Source organism: Lagenorhynchus albirostris, chromosome 1 (assembly GCF_949774975.1).
Source record: "Lagenorhynchus albirostris chromosome 1, mLagAlb1.1, whole genome shotgun sequence".
Lineage (NCBI taxonomy): Eukaryota > Metazoa > Chordata > Mammalia > Artiodactyla > Delphinidae > Lagenorhynchus > Lagenorhynchus albirostris.
This window is the reverse complement of record NC_083095.1, coordinates 30,404,897-30,420,311: the sequence shown is the minus strand read 5'-3', so window position 1 is coordinate 30,420,311 and position 15,415 is coordinate 30,404,897. Positions and strand designations below refer to the sequence as shown.

Here is a 15,415-nt window from a genome sequence, read left to right as displayed (position 1 = left end):
AGAGCTCCCCACAGAGGAAGAGCCCCCTGTCACCCCCTATTTCTCAGTAAGCAGCCTATGCTCTAAGGGTGGAGCCACAGCCAGCTTCTCAGCCACGCTTAAGCCAGATGCTAAACCTGGGGAAGGAAAGACTTTACATTTCAACTTAATAAGTGAAATAACTGGGGAATTTATTGAAATTATATTTTACTCACTAGGTTGGGTGTGGTTTCTTTCGGTTGCATGTTTCTCTCTAGTTCTCAAGGACTTAGCCCACGGTAATACACATATCTTGTGCACTGTTAGGTCGGGGGCCTGGATGGCAGAGACTGTTCTGCCATCCATTTCTAGTGCTTAGCAGAGAGTCTAACACAAGGTATATGCTAATTATTGTTTATTGGATGAAAGAATGAATACATCCGTTAATCAATGTAGAATGGTGGGAAAGGAGATGTATGTTGGGAAGGAGACCTTAGATTTCCACCTCTGGACCCATATGGATAAAGGGAGTCCAGGTTATCCATCCTTAATGGAACCTAGATATTTATTTGCAAGGTTTTTTTTTTTTTCCTGGTGACACAATACAATATAAGAATAAATCTTGAATTTATCCTTGATGTTGATAACATCGGTATTGCACATCAGTCCCATGGTTACCGTCCAGCACCGACAATCTTGTTCTATTTCCACCTGCAGCTTCCTGAATCGTTAACTAAGCATCAAATTTCAAAGCTCCCACATTATAGAAGGCCGTCAATTCAAGTTACCATTTCTCATTTTCTGTCTCCTACTTTTTTTCTTCTTCTCCAAGATTATTTGCAGAGTTAAATTTTCTTGAAAGTTCTTTTGTGGTGTACTCGATAAGAAGGCTCATAAAACACTCCAAATACAGCATGTGGTGTAAATGTTGAAACAATAAAAATGACGACGTGAGTAACACTATCCCTGAGGATCGCGGTGGCCCGTTTTAATTTAGAGGGCGCCAGCTACACGTCAGTGAGGGATTCAAGAACTACCGGGCAATCCACTCCGGACCAGGAATCCCCAAGACAACCCTGACGCCACCAAAGTTTCCAGTCGCAGCCAGCTCTCGGAATTGACGGAAGGAGCCTCCGCCCCGCTGAGTCGCTCTGCCAGTTTTCTCGCCGGAGCTCAAGTGTCAGGAATTTCTAGGTTTTTTTCGCCCTTTCTCGGGCAAATCTCCATCTGCACCTTCCGCGACGCTGGGAACAGGTGAGCCGGGCAGCGGCGCCCTTAGGCTGCGCTCAGGTGCCTCGGCCCCGCCCGGGCCGCCGCCCCGCCCCGCCCCGCGCCTGTCGGGGCCCAGGTGCGGGAGCCCAGGTGCGCACGGCGCTGGCTGCAGCTTCCCTCGACACCCGACAGCGGGCGCCGCTGCGGCAGCTCCCGAGCGGCGGAGCTGAGCACCTTCGCGACTTGGGGCAGCTCCTGCGCTCGGCCTTGCTCGGCGGCGAGAGCTCCTCCCGGGCGCCGGATTCCCGAAGCTGCGGGAGCAGGCGGGCGGGCGCCGAGGGGGCGGACCGAGCTCTACGGACCCCGCCGGCCTGGGGCGACAGAGGCGGGCGAGCGCCCAGGAGGGCGGAGACCGGGGCCATCCCCCAGCGCGCTGGAGACACCCGACCGACCTGCGCCCTTGACACCATGCGACCCACCGCGCCTCCGCGCCGGCCTCGGGCTTCGCGGTCCGCTCGCTGAGACCCCGCGCTCTCCACCGCGGAAACTCGGGAAGACCAGGCGAGACGTTGAAGAGCCGCGCGGAGACTAACCCAGGCGTCCCCTCCGCCCCCAAGAAGCTGCCGGCCCCTTGATCCCTGGACTTCTCTAGCTTTACCATGAACCTGGCGCAAGCTTGTCTTTAGGAGAAATTCAGAAACCGGAGGGGGAGTCAACGCAATTCTTTGGTTGCTAAGGTAATTGTAGTTGTTACAGAAATGAGCAAGAAACAAATGGGGGAAAAGATGTTTTAAAACGGTATGCCCTTCACCCTTCCAGTTCACGTGTGTTGATTTCATTTAATTTCCTGGGTGTAGATGCTTGTCCATTGCAGATACGTGACAGGTGTCGGTGTGTGTGTGTGTGTGTGTGTGTGTGTGTGTGTGTGTGTGCGCGCGCAGTTTGGGACTATAGAGGCACGAGCTTACATAAGTGGTTAGGCAAGCTGGCGTGTGGAGTTGTGTGGGACGGGTGCAGGTCTGCATATAAATCATGTTCCTGGGTTTCTGGGTGTGAGGCGCTCGCCGGCCGGCCGGGGCGAGCTGGCAGAGGGTACGTGCTTTTAGGTACTTCCAATCTTCTGATTCCGTGAACACAGGTAGGGCAGTTTTACCTCAAAAGCAGATGTTCATTAACTTTTTCTCTGAATAAGCTCACCCATTTGTGGTTTGGAAGAAAAGCAAGCGACAGGCGAGGTGTGGAGGGCAGGGGTGGGTGGTGAGGTCTGTTGTTGGGGACCGCGGCAGGAAAGGGACGGGTGGGTATTTGCTCCGTGAGGATGACAACTGAAAGGGTTGTGTGAAGGACCGTGTTTACCGTCGCTGTCAGTCTGCGTTAAGAAGTGGCCCAGTGAGACAGGAAAGGAAAGTGACCCAGAAAATTTAATTTTGTTCAGAATGGAAGATGATGAATCTTCTACTTATTATTTTTTATTTTGATGGAGTAGGAACGTTGTTTCCTTCTCTCTTGTTGAGACGAGTGGCATTTCCACGCTACAAACTTAAGATATTTTGGGTATTGTTCTTGGCTTGGAATTGTTCCCTCAGTATTTATCAGTGCTTAGCAGCTGGATCTGCAGATAGTTTCTGATCAATACCTTTTAGCAGTCCAAAAGTAAAACTGCAAAAATAAGCAGTAGTAGGTAAACTGGGACCTACTTTCCTAGGGTCCCAAAAGGGTTGGACCCTTTTTCTTAGCAGAGGGGGCTCATGAGAAATGGAAGAATAAGAAATGGGCTTATAAGTGTCTGGATGGAGTTAGAGTCTGAGCCACAGGTTTGTGTGTGTTGTCAAAAAGTGTTAAACTGAAAGGAAACTGTCAGATTTGGCTCACTAGGTAAGGCTTTTATGGACCAATTTTCCCAGGTGGATAGGTAATTATATGGAGTGGGCACTGGGGGGTTGGTGAGAAACTTTCTGTGAGTGGTATAGTCATTATATTCTTTCTTCTTTTTTATTAATTTGTTATTTTTGTAATGGGTGGGACTGCCCTGTGAGAGAAAGCAAGTAGAGGACTGAGGGAAATTGGAGACTCTTCAGAGATTTACCTTTGTAAGGAAACGCTCACATGCTAAACAGCGAAAACCAAGATGGTAAATTTGTAAATTCTTTCTGCGTTCTCTGATATTACTAAGCTGAACTGTGGTGTAGATCTGGTGAGCTTATGTACTATAAATGTTGATGTATTACTATATATATTTTTTTACCCCAAATAATTTGTCCTTTTCTGAAAGTGTCTGGAAATTCTAGAAATGTCAGCTTCTGTGAGGTATTTTTCTGAAGTAGGTAGCCACTGGCGTTTTCTTTTCCATAGTAAGTAATTACATTTGTTCTTAACTTTACTTCCCTGTCTCCTTTAAGAAACTTTAATTAACACGCACTGAATTTATATTGCTGAGAGTTTCAGTAAAACAATGCTAGGTTTTCTTCCAGCACAAATTTATCTTATCAAGTGAAGCATTGCAACAATGCTTTTGTGGCAGAAAGTTCTCTTTAAATGAGACAGTCCTTATTTATTTATTTATTTATTTATGATTTGTGGAATGAGATGGCAAATATAGATTTTTTTTTAAATGAGCAAACATTTCTTGAGAAAGAAAAAAATTTTAAAGGATATTTAGGACAATGAAATTTGTCAGTAATTTTGGATGTCTTACTGTCCACAGGAACAGACTTTTATATAAAAATAGGATCATTCTCTTTCTTATTTCTCTGATATTCTCCCATGCATTTTATCCCCTGAACTCCTAAGACTTTGCCAGGAATTGCCAAACCTTCTGTATTGTGCCAGGGGTTCAACATCAGGGAGATGTGAGTAAGGAGCTATGTGTCACATCAATGTTTTTCAAAGAGATGCTCTCAGAGATCTCAATACTGGGATTAATTTCTCCTTTAGCTTCACAGTTAGCTCGTCTTAATTCATAGTGCTTTGAACCTAGGAAAGCATTTAACCTCTTCATTTTCAGTACCAGCTGGATGGGATGTATTTACCGAATTTCATCTTCATTGTAACATATGGCATGATATAAATAATTACTACACACACACTATCCTGCTGTATGGAAAGAAATAGAATTACAAAATAAACCTTTATGTTGCGTGATTATGGATGTAACATTTCAAAAAAGTGGTTTTACTTTTTTCTTGATACCAAAGTAATAAATAACCATTGGGAAAAATTCAGGAAAATACAAAGGAAAAAATGGAAGATCGTTTGTAATTCTCCCATAGAAGGTGAACCACTTGACATTTCCGCATACTATATATTTTTCTAGACTATATTCTGATCACATTATTCATTGTATTTTTACCCTTCTCCCTATCCCGCCCCCCCCCCCCGCAATTTTCAAATTGTAAATGAAACTTGGATGTGTGTTAAAGGTTTGGGAAATTACTGCTAGTTTGCTGGACGGCTTTGATATATCAGGTTTTAATTTTTGTTAGTGGTCTTTATTTTCAAAGTGACCAGTTTCTCTGTTGTCTTTGAAAACCAGTGTTTGCACTTTGGATTGGCAAAACTTGGCTCCCCATAAGATTTAGGATTTAAAGCACCAGAAAAGAAACAGAAAGAACCTTGGCCATGCAGGGCTGGGGGTGGTGGTGGGAGACCTGAGTTCTGGTTTCAGTTTCTCCACCAACTCCTCATGTGGCTTTTGGGCTCTGGGCCTGTTTCCTCAAAGGACAAATGACACTTTTAGATTTAGCTCAATAAGCTAACCACATACTTTTAGATTTAGCTCAATAAGCTAACCACATACTTGTCGTTTTGACCTTTGATGAGGATGATCTTTGTTTGAAGCAGGTTTTTTCAAACACAGATGGCTGGGGGTTACCCCCAGAGTTTTGGACTCAGTTGGTCTGGAATGGGGCCTGAGCATTTATATTTCTAGCATGATGGTCCCGCTGATTCTGCTGGTCTGGGGACCACCCTGAGAACTAGATGGTAAGTTCCTTGGGGGCAGAAACACTGTTGCACTTTTCTTTGCATCCCTCTGCCCCATGCCTAGGAATGTAACTGCCAGTAAGTGCCCGGTAAACTTTGTTCAAACTGCTATCAGTCTTCTCCATGGGGGAAAAAACTTTCCGAAGTGGTCAGGATAAAAGAGATCATCGTCCATAATTTGGAACCATTAAATCTGTAATAAGAATAATAATCAGTCATGAAACCCAGTTCTTCCAACTGTAGAGACAGCAAAACTGCTCATAAGTAGGCAAAGTGCACATTAAACCAAGTGAGTTACATTAAGTAACAACTCAGAGTAGTTGCTTGAGATGTTACAAACCAGGAAGCCTCTCCAATGCTTCACAGCTGCCTCCCTGAGACCTGTAAGAGGCAATTCTTTTTCTACCACATGCACATTCCAGTAAGGGGGAGGAAATTCACTATTAATTATCCCAACTACCAAGGCAGCCCGCAAAGCAAGCAGTGGCCCAGACTCCGCCCCCATCCCCCCAAAAGGCAGAACAGTGCTCCTTAGAGCATCCTGACCAGTCTCCGAGGGAGGACTGCATCTTATGACCCAGGAAACAGGGGAAGAGGGCGCGGAGTGAGTGCATTTGCTAGCTAGGAGTTTCCAGCTGGCTGAAACACCACACTCAGAACTTGTTGGTCTTCCTTGTGTGGCTACTTTGTGGCTAGAAAATGAATCCCTTCCTTCCACTTTGGTGTTAGAAACACAGGGTGCAGAGGACACCCATTTTTACAGATGGAAACTGAAAAATGTGTAAATATTTGAATATGAACAGAGTAGATGCTCCTGTGAGTGAGGCTATTCAAATGAGTTGTGGTGGAGACAGCTGTCTGGGCTTTTCGAAATACTTTGGTAAAACCATCAAAGGAAAAAGCCACCTTCAAGTTTTGGCATGGTAGAGCTCCCTTGTCCGCTGCTGTCTGCCCTACCCTTAGAGGCTATTTTCTTGCACAGGGGAAAGCACACGTTCATCAGAGGCTCCTGAGATGAGAGTGTCCTGTATGAACGTGGATGGGTGGTGGCAGCCCTCAGAGGTCCCCAGGCGCCTGTATTGCGTTCAATCCAGGCCAGCCCCGAGCTCCCACAGAGCTACCATCCATAGCTCTTTAAGTAGCACAACAGGCATTTTAAACCCTGTTCATTGTGTTTCTGAACCTCAATGTCCTCGTCTGTAAAATGAAAATAAAAAGTATACCCCTTGAGTATGTGTGGCTGTGAGGAGAAGGGCAGAGGAGGCCCAGTAGCTGGAGAAGATGGGCCCTGTTACACCATACTTCCTGTTTTCTAAGAATTTTGATAATGAGTTACAACCCTGGTTGTTCCCTGAATGAAATCTGAAACTGGTCCCCACACATGGAAGGCAAGGAGAAGGAAGAAAGAGGGAGACCTCCAGGTTGGTAGGTGAAAGATGTAATAAGCAAGGAAACTTACATAAGAGGCTTGTCTTCCACAGGGCCAGAGGGGTAGATCTCTGTACCCACCTGCCAGAACCTTAAAAATTTATGTTTTTCAGGCCTGTGTTTCTACTCTGAGGCTTTAACTGGGCTCAGTCAAGTCCTCAGTCCAGATGGTCTCAACAACACCTTACTCTCTCTCTCTCTCTCAAGGCTGCATCCTTGCACATGCTCCCCAGGGGGATGGTGGGCAGAATGTACATTCCAAGCACGGGGGAGGAGTGAGGAGCCTCCTGAGTGCCGGGATTCAACTTGCAGGTCAACTGGAAGCCACATCCTCTCTGTGACCTCCTCCAGCCTGAGTCTGTTGGGAGATACTAAGTATTTCAGGGCAATCGTTTCCAACTTTCTTCTATTCCTGAGGACTTGCTCCATCAGCCTAGCAGCTGAGGAACTCCTAAGCTCCTTGGAGAATCTTACTCCATAGTTCTGACACTTGATGTAAGAAAGCAAGTGGCCCAAACGCTGGAAGTGGAAAGGGTGGAGTGAGGATTATCTTCTTTTGTGGCAGCCGGAGATCTGTTTCCATGAGCCTAAAGGCCATTAGTCACCAGCAGGAAGAGAAGTGAAAAATAGGGGCTGCGGCTACATTGGTATCTCTTGGGCCAGACCGTGACCCACACCCAGACAAGGCCCTGTGCTATTTTCCTCTCTTTTCTTGGTATCTCTTATAGCGCTTGGCACATGGTAGGGGTTTGGTAAATATTTGCTGAGTTACTGACTTGCAGAGTGACATCTATGGGTGGGTGAAAATGGAAGGAAGGATGGACAAATACTGGTGCAGATGTGCAGACTGGACCAGATGTGGGTGCATGGACTGGTCTGGGTACAGGCGCATGGGCAGTTACAGGTGAATGTGCAAGGTGCAAATGGTTCTAACCCCCATTCTTATTGTTTGCTTGATTCTGCTTGGCTAGATCCACCTGAGATCCATGATATACTGAGGTCCTCGTCCTAGTTTGTAATTATACGTCCATGTTTGTCTCTCCCACTAGGCTGTGGTCTTTTTTTTTTAAACCATAATTTTATCCTGCCCCCACCATGAGGCAACACTCATAGTAAATGCTTGAGAGAAATTGGTTTCCTGAGCCAGAAGTTGCCCAGCCTACAGAGCTACTGATCTGTCATACAGCAGTGGACTGACCTTATAAGAATTAGCACATGTAAAGCCTTTTGTAGATCAAAGACTTTAACAAGAACTAGGTGATATCACTCCCATTTTACAGATGAAGAAACTGAAGCTGAAGAAGAGGTTCAGCCACTTGCCCTAGGTCAGGTAGTTTTTGAGTTATTAAAACCAAGATTTAAATCCAGATCTTATCCGACCCTAAGATCCCAAGTCTCTCTGATATATCACAAGGTCAGGGATGAACAGAAACCCTTCCCTTGAGTTCATTTCAGTTGTTTTGGAGAGAAATAGAAATAAACAGAAAATGAACAAAGGATGTTAAGTGACCGTTTAGGAAAATAATGCACGGAATTTTATAAGTCAGATTGGGTAGCAAATAGATGATGAAGATAGTAAGTACAGTCCAGTTCAGAGAGAGAACACTGTATAATCAGACCTGGAAGAGAGGCTTTGGGAAATAGGCAGAAATTTCATAGGTGAAGAGAGGGAATAACAGCAATCTTTTCAGATAAGAGGTGTTAATAATAATAATAATTAAACCAATTATTGTTTGCTTTCAGAGTAAAAACTAATGTAAAATCTTCATCATCAGAGTCATCCCAGACCAGCGTAGCTAAAATAATTAACTCCTGCCTCAACAGCGCTCTGTATTGCCTTATCTGCTCCAGTTTTCTTCAGAGCTTTATCACCATGACATTGCACTATACGTTTTTATTTGTATTTTGTCTGTCTCTGTCCACTAACATGTACACTCCCTGAGAGCAGGGACTCTGTTTTATTCCCTCTTGTAGCTTCAACATCTGTCCGTTTCTGATTCATAGTAATTGCTTGAGAGCTGTTTGTGAAATGAATGAAGGAAGGGAAAAGCCTTAGAAAATGGGTTGCAGACTCAAACACAGAGCCAGTTAGGTAAAGCAGATGAGTGAAACAAGTGAGGTTTCTTTTTTTTTTTTTAACATCTTTATTGGAGTGAGGTTTCTTTCACAGTGGTAACTTAAGTTGTATTTTTTCATCAAAACCATGCTCTGTTTGTGTGTAAAACATGTAGAAAGTTTTTACTCTCAGAAAGAAATGTGTTTATCCCCAGTTTCTTGAAACATGGGGCCCTCTGCCCTATTTTTGAAAGAGACATGGGTACCAAATAACATTTTCTTTTTTTCTAAAAGCCAAACAGCCACCCATGTGTGACGATGAATGGCATCTGGTGCTGGACCTCAGGGTTGGGAAGCATTAGGGTCAGGTAAGGACTGTGTTAAAGCAAAGGGTATGTGCTGCTCAGAAAGCTGTTGTCATCCATTTTTAATCCATTTTAGTCATTAGCAACTAATTCCAATTAGAAAAATATTACAGGGATCTACAATGCCCAATCCAAACAAAACGCTTGTTTGAGCTGGCAGTGTTTTTTCTTCTTGTGACCTCTGCAGAAGAAAGACAACAACTTTAAAAACAGTATACTGTGTATATTTCCCTGGAGCCACTATGTAAGTGCTAGAGCATTTAGATTCCAAACCTAGCAGGAAGCTACCGTTATATTATTTTGCTGACCATACATCCTAAAACAAAGACTGATTCAGCAGCTGGTCAGAATAGAAAGGATGCATTCACAAAAGATACATTTATTGATTATACTGGAGTTTGTTTTTAAGGGGTAGGCACTTTTAACTTTCAGAATGGCAGGTGGTTTAGGGACTTGGCTGCTGGTTCCTACCTGTAGCCAGGGGTTTGTGACGTTAGACAAAGCAGCATAATGCTATTGATCTGTGCTCTCCCCAGGTGCAGAATAGGGCTGAGAAACTGTGATTGCTTCGCAGGCATTCCTGTAAGAGAGAGTATTCCTGGAAATCTGAGGTTTAGTCACTCTTTTTTTTTTTTGCTGTATGCGGGCCTCTCACTGTTGTGGCCTCTCCCGTTGCGGAGCACAGGCTCCAGATGCACAGGCTCAGCGACCATGGCTTAGGGCCCAGCTGCTCTGCGGCATGTGGGATCTTCCCGGACCGGGGCACGAACCCGTGTCCCCTGCATCGGCAGGCGGACTCTCAACCACTGCGCCACCAGGGAAGCCCTTAGTCACTCTTAGTTTGGGGGTGGGGGAGGATGGGGGAAGGGGAGGGGGTGTTCCTACCCCAGGCGACAGTTAGTCTAAGGTCTCTGCTCCTTGTTCGTGATGACAGTGGTCCCACTACTGAAGGCCCTTTTCTAGATGATGATTAATCAGATATGGCTTCTGTTTTCAAGAAGTTTAAAATTCTGTTGAGGGGAAAAAGATGGAGAAACAGAATGTGGTAAGACAGGCATGTATACATGGAATGGGGGAGGGATTACTTCCCACTGGGAGATTTCACTGAAGAGGTTGAATGGATGAATTGGATGTTGGAGGACCTGCAGAGTTGGGGATCTGCAGAGATGGGGCAGGGGACAGAGGTGGTCAAAGTGTGCTTGAGGCATTTCAGTGTAAGTAAAAGGATAGAAGTGACAAAGTGTGCAAAGGATTTTTCATACCTCTCTACTGAGAGTCAGGTCCTCAAAGACCTTTCAGGCAGGGAAGTTCATTTTGAAGAACTTAGAATTTAAGGGAAACAGGGATGGGGCAATCTAAATTTATGTTTACTGAAAGTAAAATGAGAAAACAAAGTGGACTGAGTGACATTTTCCTCACCTTATGTTGATAACAGAGGGTATGTAACAGTGAATTTCTAGTTACTTCTTATTGTTATTCAGGAGATTGCTCCCTTGCAGTGAAATGCTTGTAACTGGTTTTGCTTTATTATAGTCAATGAACAATTCCCATGCGAATGGGCATTTTTCCCCACGATGTCAGGATCTCTGTCCAAATGTTCAATGCCTTTTAGACTTTCAGACTGAGAGGTTGACCACTGACTCCCAGATCTTCCTATGGCTTCAGGTTAAAGTGGATACATCTTGGGATAAACTTTATTTAACTTGCTTGGCATGGCCGATTAGGAAGTTCTCAGATGTCTCACCCCAACGCATAGGGTATTTCACTTCATGCCAAAGCATATGCTGTTAATTCTAGGTTTTCGTTTCTTTGGCTTCCTTTAGCTTTCAAAAGCTTCTCTGCAAAAACCACTTCTTCAGCCTGCCATCTGCCATACTCCCCCACTTAAAAAAATCCATTTCGAATCCCCAGTTTCTTATATTTTCTAATTGTCCTTAACAGGAATGACCAGTTGGCTATCAAAAGTGTATTTGGAAGTAAGTTGTTTTAAGTTGAACTTTACTTATTGGTAATTCTTAGTTGCGGAATGTTTCCTGTGGTTGAGATTGGTCATGTTGTTGGTTATATAAAGATGAATAGTGATTGATAAGACTAGAAATGCAAATTGGGGCCAGTCTGTTGAAGGGATTAAATGCCACATATATATGATAAAGGTGATGATGTTAATGGTGATTCAGAGCTCTCTTGGATGTAGACAAAAAACAAAACAACTGCACTAAAACAAAATTCAAACCAACTCAAGCAAAAAAGGAATTTATCTGACTAATATATCTGGGAATTCAGGCATGGCTGGATCCAGGGACTTAAATGATATCATCAGCACTTCTTACACCTCATCGTCTTGATATCCTTCTTCTGTGACACTAGAAAAAAAGAAGATGGTCATTAATCTCCCTCCCCTCATATCCTTTCAGCCTAATCCCTCACAGGGAATGGGCCTTCTTTCTTCCAGTATTCTTATCTCAGTCTCTGGGAAGGACCCTGATTGGTCCTGGTTAGAATCACATGTCTATCTTGGTCCAATCAGTGTGCCCAGTGATTTGGCATACTCTGCTGAGGACAGTTTACAAGCCCATCTTTCTGTATCAGAAGAAGTAAATTTAACAGCAAACATATATATACATATATATACACACATATATATGTGTATATCTATACACATATATATGTGTGTATATATATATACACACATATATATGTGTGTATATATTTATATACACACATATATATGTATACATACACACACACACACACACATACACATACACTGGGCAAGAAGATACAGTAACTGCCTCAATCTTCTAAACTGGCTGGAAGACTTTGGATTTTATTTGCTGGGGAGTAGAAAGTTATTAAGAGCAAGTGCAGAGTATTTCAACTACTCTTTGGAAGTTCTAAGATATTTTATGAGTTGGAAGACTTTCAATACCCAAAATAAAGCTTTTGGATAATGTGAAGCATTCCTTCAGTTGTGTGTTTCTAATCTTGTTTCACTTCTATACCAGCTCTCTCGTTCAGTGATTATTGCTCCTGGTCTACGCCTACACACAAACATTGGGGTAAGTGTGTATGTATATAGTGGTGACAGATACAATCTCTGGCTCCTCCACCATCCCTGCAACTGTATCTCTGCAATTACATCACTTTTTCTTTTTTCTTTTTTTTTTTTACATCTTTATTGGAGTATAATTGCTTTACAATGGTGTGTTAGTTTCTGCTTTATAAAAAAGTGAATCAGTTATACATATACATATGTTCCCATATCTCTTGCGTCTCCCTCCCTCCCACCCTCCCTATCCCACCCCTCCAGGCAGTCACAAAGCACTGAGCTGATCTCCCTGCGCGGGCCTCTCACTGTTGTGGCCTCTCCCGTTGTGGAGCACAGGCTCCAGACGTGCAGGCTCAGCAGCCATGGCTCACGGGCCCAGCCGCTCCGCGGCATGTGGGATCTCCCCGGACCGGGGCACGAACCCGTGTCCCCTGCATCAGCAGGTGGACCCTCAACCACTGCGCCACCAGGGAAGCCCTACATCACTCTTTCATGGCTGTACCTGAGATGGCTCAAGTGCCACCATGAGAATCAGAGATACTCTGTCCTATATCCTTTTCCCAGAATATTTGCACTTTTCCCAGAAAAGTACACAAATCATTGCTCACTGAATTTTCAAAGAGTAAATACATCCATATTGTCACTCCTAGGTTAAGTAAGAGAATATTTATTACCATTCCCCCAGAAACTACCGCATGCACCCTCCCAGTGGGACTACATACCCCCCTTTCCCCAGCGGTGACCACTAACCAGATTTCTAACACCATAGCACTCTCATTTTTGAAATATGTGAAATATATATGGAATTACACATAATGTATATACTCTCTTTTTTGTGGCTTCTTATGCGCAGTACTGTTTGAGAGATTTATTCATGATGTGGTATGTAGCCATAGTTTATTTTTACTGCTGTATAGCAGCCCACTCTGTAACATTTCACAAATGGTTTATTCATCTACTGTTGATGGGCATTTGGGACATTTCCAGTTTAGGGCTACTGTGAATAATACGGCTGTAATTTTTTTTAGTGTGTTTTTTGGTGCACGTATGAATATGTTTCTGTTTAGTATGCACCTAAGACTGGATTGCTGGGACATGGGGACATAATGTTCAACTTGAGGAGGGCCTTACAAAGAGATTTCCTAAGTGGTTGTACCAGTTTATACTCCTATCATCAGTTTATGAGTGTTTCAGTTTCTCCACATACTTGTCAACACTTGGGATTGTCAAACGTTTGAATTTTAGCCATTATGGTGGGTGGGTGGTGGTGCCTTATTGTGGTTTCAGTTTGCTCTGGTGACTAATGATTATTGTGCCTTGTTAGTAACTTTTTGTTGCTTTTACTTAATCTTTTGTGTTCCCTCTTCAAGTTTATTGCCTATTTTTCTGTTGGATTATCTATCTTATTGATTTGGAGGGTTTTTTTAAAACAAATTCTGAATACAAATATTTTTACCAGTTATTTGTATTTGAAGTGTCTTTTCCTATTTTGTGGCTTTCCACTTGACTCTCTTTTGATGAATAGGAGATCTTACTTTTAATAATCCAGTTTATCAGTTTCTTCCTTTATGGTTATTGTTTTCCGTGCCTGCTTAAGAAAGTTTTGCCTCCCCTAAGGGTCATGAAGCTATTTTCCCACTTTAATTTATAGAAGTCCTGTTGTTTTGCCTTTTATCTTTAGGCAAAAAATCTATGGCATAAGAAAAAGATCTACTTTGCTTTCCATAAGTATATCCAGTTAACCCAGCACTACATATTGAAAAGTTTCTTCTTTTCCACTGCTCTGACATGCCATCTTTGTTATAAATCAGGTGATCATTTATACATGGATCGTGGATCTCTCTCTGCTTTCTAGCCCCTTCCATTGTTCTATTTGTCTATTCTTATATGATATCACACTCTTAACTAATATGGCTTAATAATAAATCTTGATATCCATTAGTATGTCTCCTCCAGCTTTGTTGTTATTTTAAGAATAGTTTGATTATTCTTAGCCATTTGCATTATTTTAAATTATTTAAATTTTAAAATCATCTTTTGATGGGATTTTTTTTTTTTTTTTTTTTTTTTTGCGGTACGTGGGCCTCTCACTGTTGTGGCCTCTCCCGTTGCGGAGCACAGGCTCCGGACGCGCAGGCTCAGTGGCCATGGCTCACGGGCCCAGCCACTCTACGGCATGTGGGATCTTCCCGGACCGGGGCACGAACCCATGTCCCGTGCATGGGCAGGCGGACTCTCAACCACTGCGCCACCACGGAAGCCCTTTTGATGGGATTTTGATTGCATTAAATCCCTAACCCAAATTGGGAGAAAATTAATGTCTTTAGAATGTTGACTGTTTCAGTGTATTAATATGGTAATCCCTTCATTTATTTAGAGCTTTCATTTCTGTTAGTATTTTGTATCTCTCTATGTTGTAAATGTATCACACATTTTTCTTTAGATGTATTCCCAGTTTTTGAAGGTATTTGATGCTATTATAAATGGTATCTTTTAAAAACATCATTTTCTGATTGCTTGTTGTGGGTATATAGAAATGCAATTGGTTTATATATATTGACCTTGTATCCAGTGACTTTGCTAAATTCACCTGTTAATCCTAACAGGTCTGATAGGTAGATTATTATGGCTTTTCCATGTACACAATCCAATTACCTGCAAAAAAAAGTTTTTACTTTTTCCTTTGCAGTCATTGTGCCTTTTATTTCTTTTTCTTGCCTGTTGCATTGGCTGAGACCTCTAATATAATGGTGAATAGAAGTGGTCATAGTGGGCATCATTGTCTCATTCCTAATGTCAGTGGGAAAGCTTCCAGAGTCACTGTATGTGTTTTTAAAATACCCCTTATCAAATTAAGCAAGTTCCCTTACATTCAAAATTTGCTCAGAGTATTTTCATGAGTGGATGTTGGATTTGAGAAGATACCTTAAAGCAATGTTTCATGGAATGTCTGTTCTCCTCTGCACTTCCCTTTTCTCCATGTGTCCTCATTGCCTTGGGAGCACTTCTTTTAAAATTTTATCCAACTTTTCTAGTTGTTCTCAGGGGTTGGATATGGTACATTCTAAGTTGAACTATTTTTGTCTTCTATCTACATAATATGAGTAAAATCATACCCTCAGGAACCTATTCAGTTGTTATTTCTTTACCTATATTGCTCCTGCCTGGTGAGCTTTATGAATAGATCTTTCTTTTGTCAAGTGTTGCTATCTCCAGAAGGGGAAAAACCTACTACTGCAACTTCACACGTATGCACTGTAGAGTCATAAAAGAGCTGGACCCCGTATTTAAGTGCCCAGTTTTAAAGATACTGATTTTTACCTGTGCTTACAATTAAAAGAAGAAGAAAGAAAAAAACAAAATCCCA

General features: G+C 42.8%; 1 protein-coding gene across 1 annotated transcript in view; it reads left to right on the top strand.

Annotated features, from left to right (window-relative positions):
• The first annotated feature begins 1,620 nt into the window (after nucleotides 1-1,620).
• RGS6 (regulator of G protein signaling 6) overlaps nucleotides 1,621-15,415 on the top strand; it is a 575,553-nt gene continuing 561,758 nt past the window's right edge. The window contains 1 exon segment of the mRNA XM_060139971.1: nucleotides 1,621-1,907. The gene's annotated coding sequence lies outside the window, so the exon portion shown is untranslated.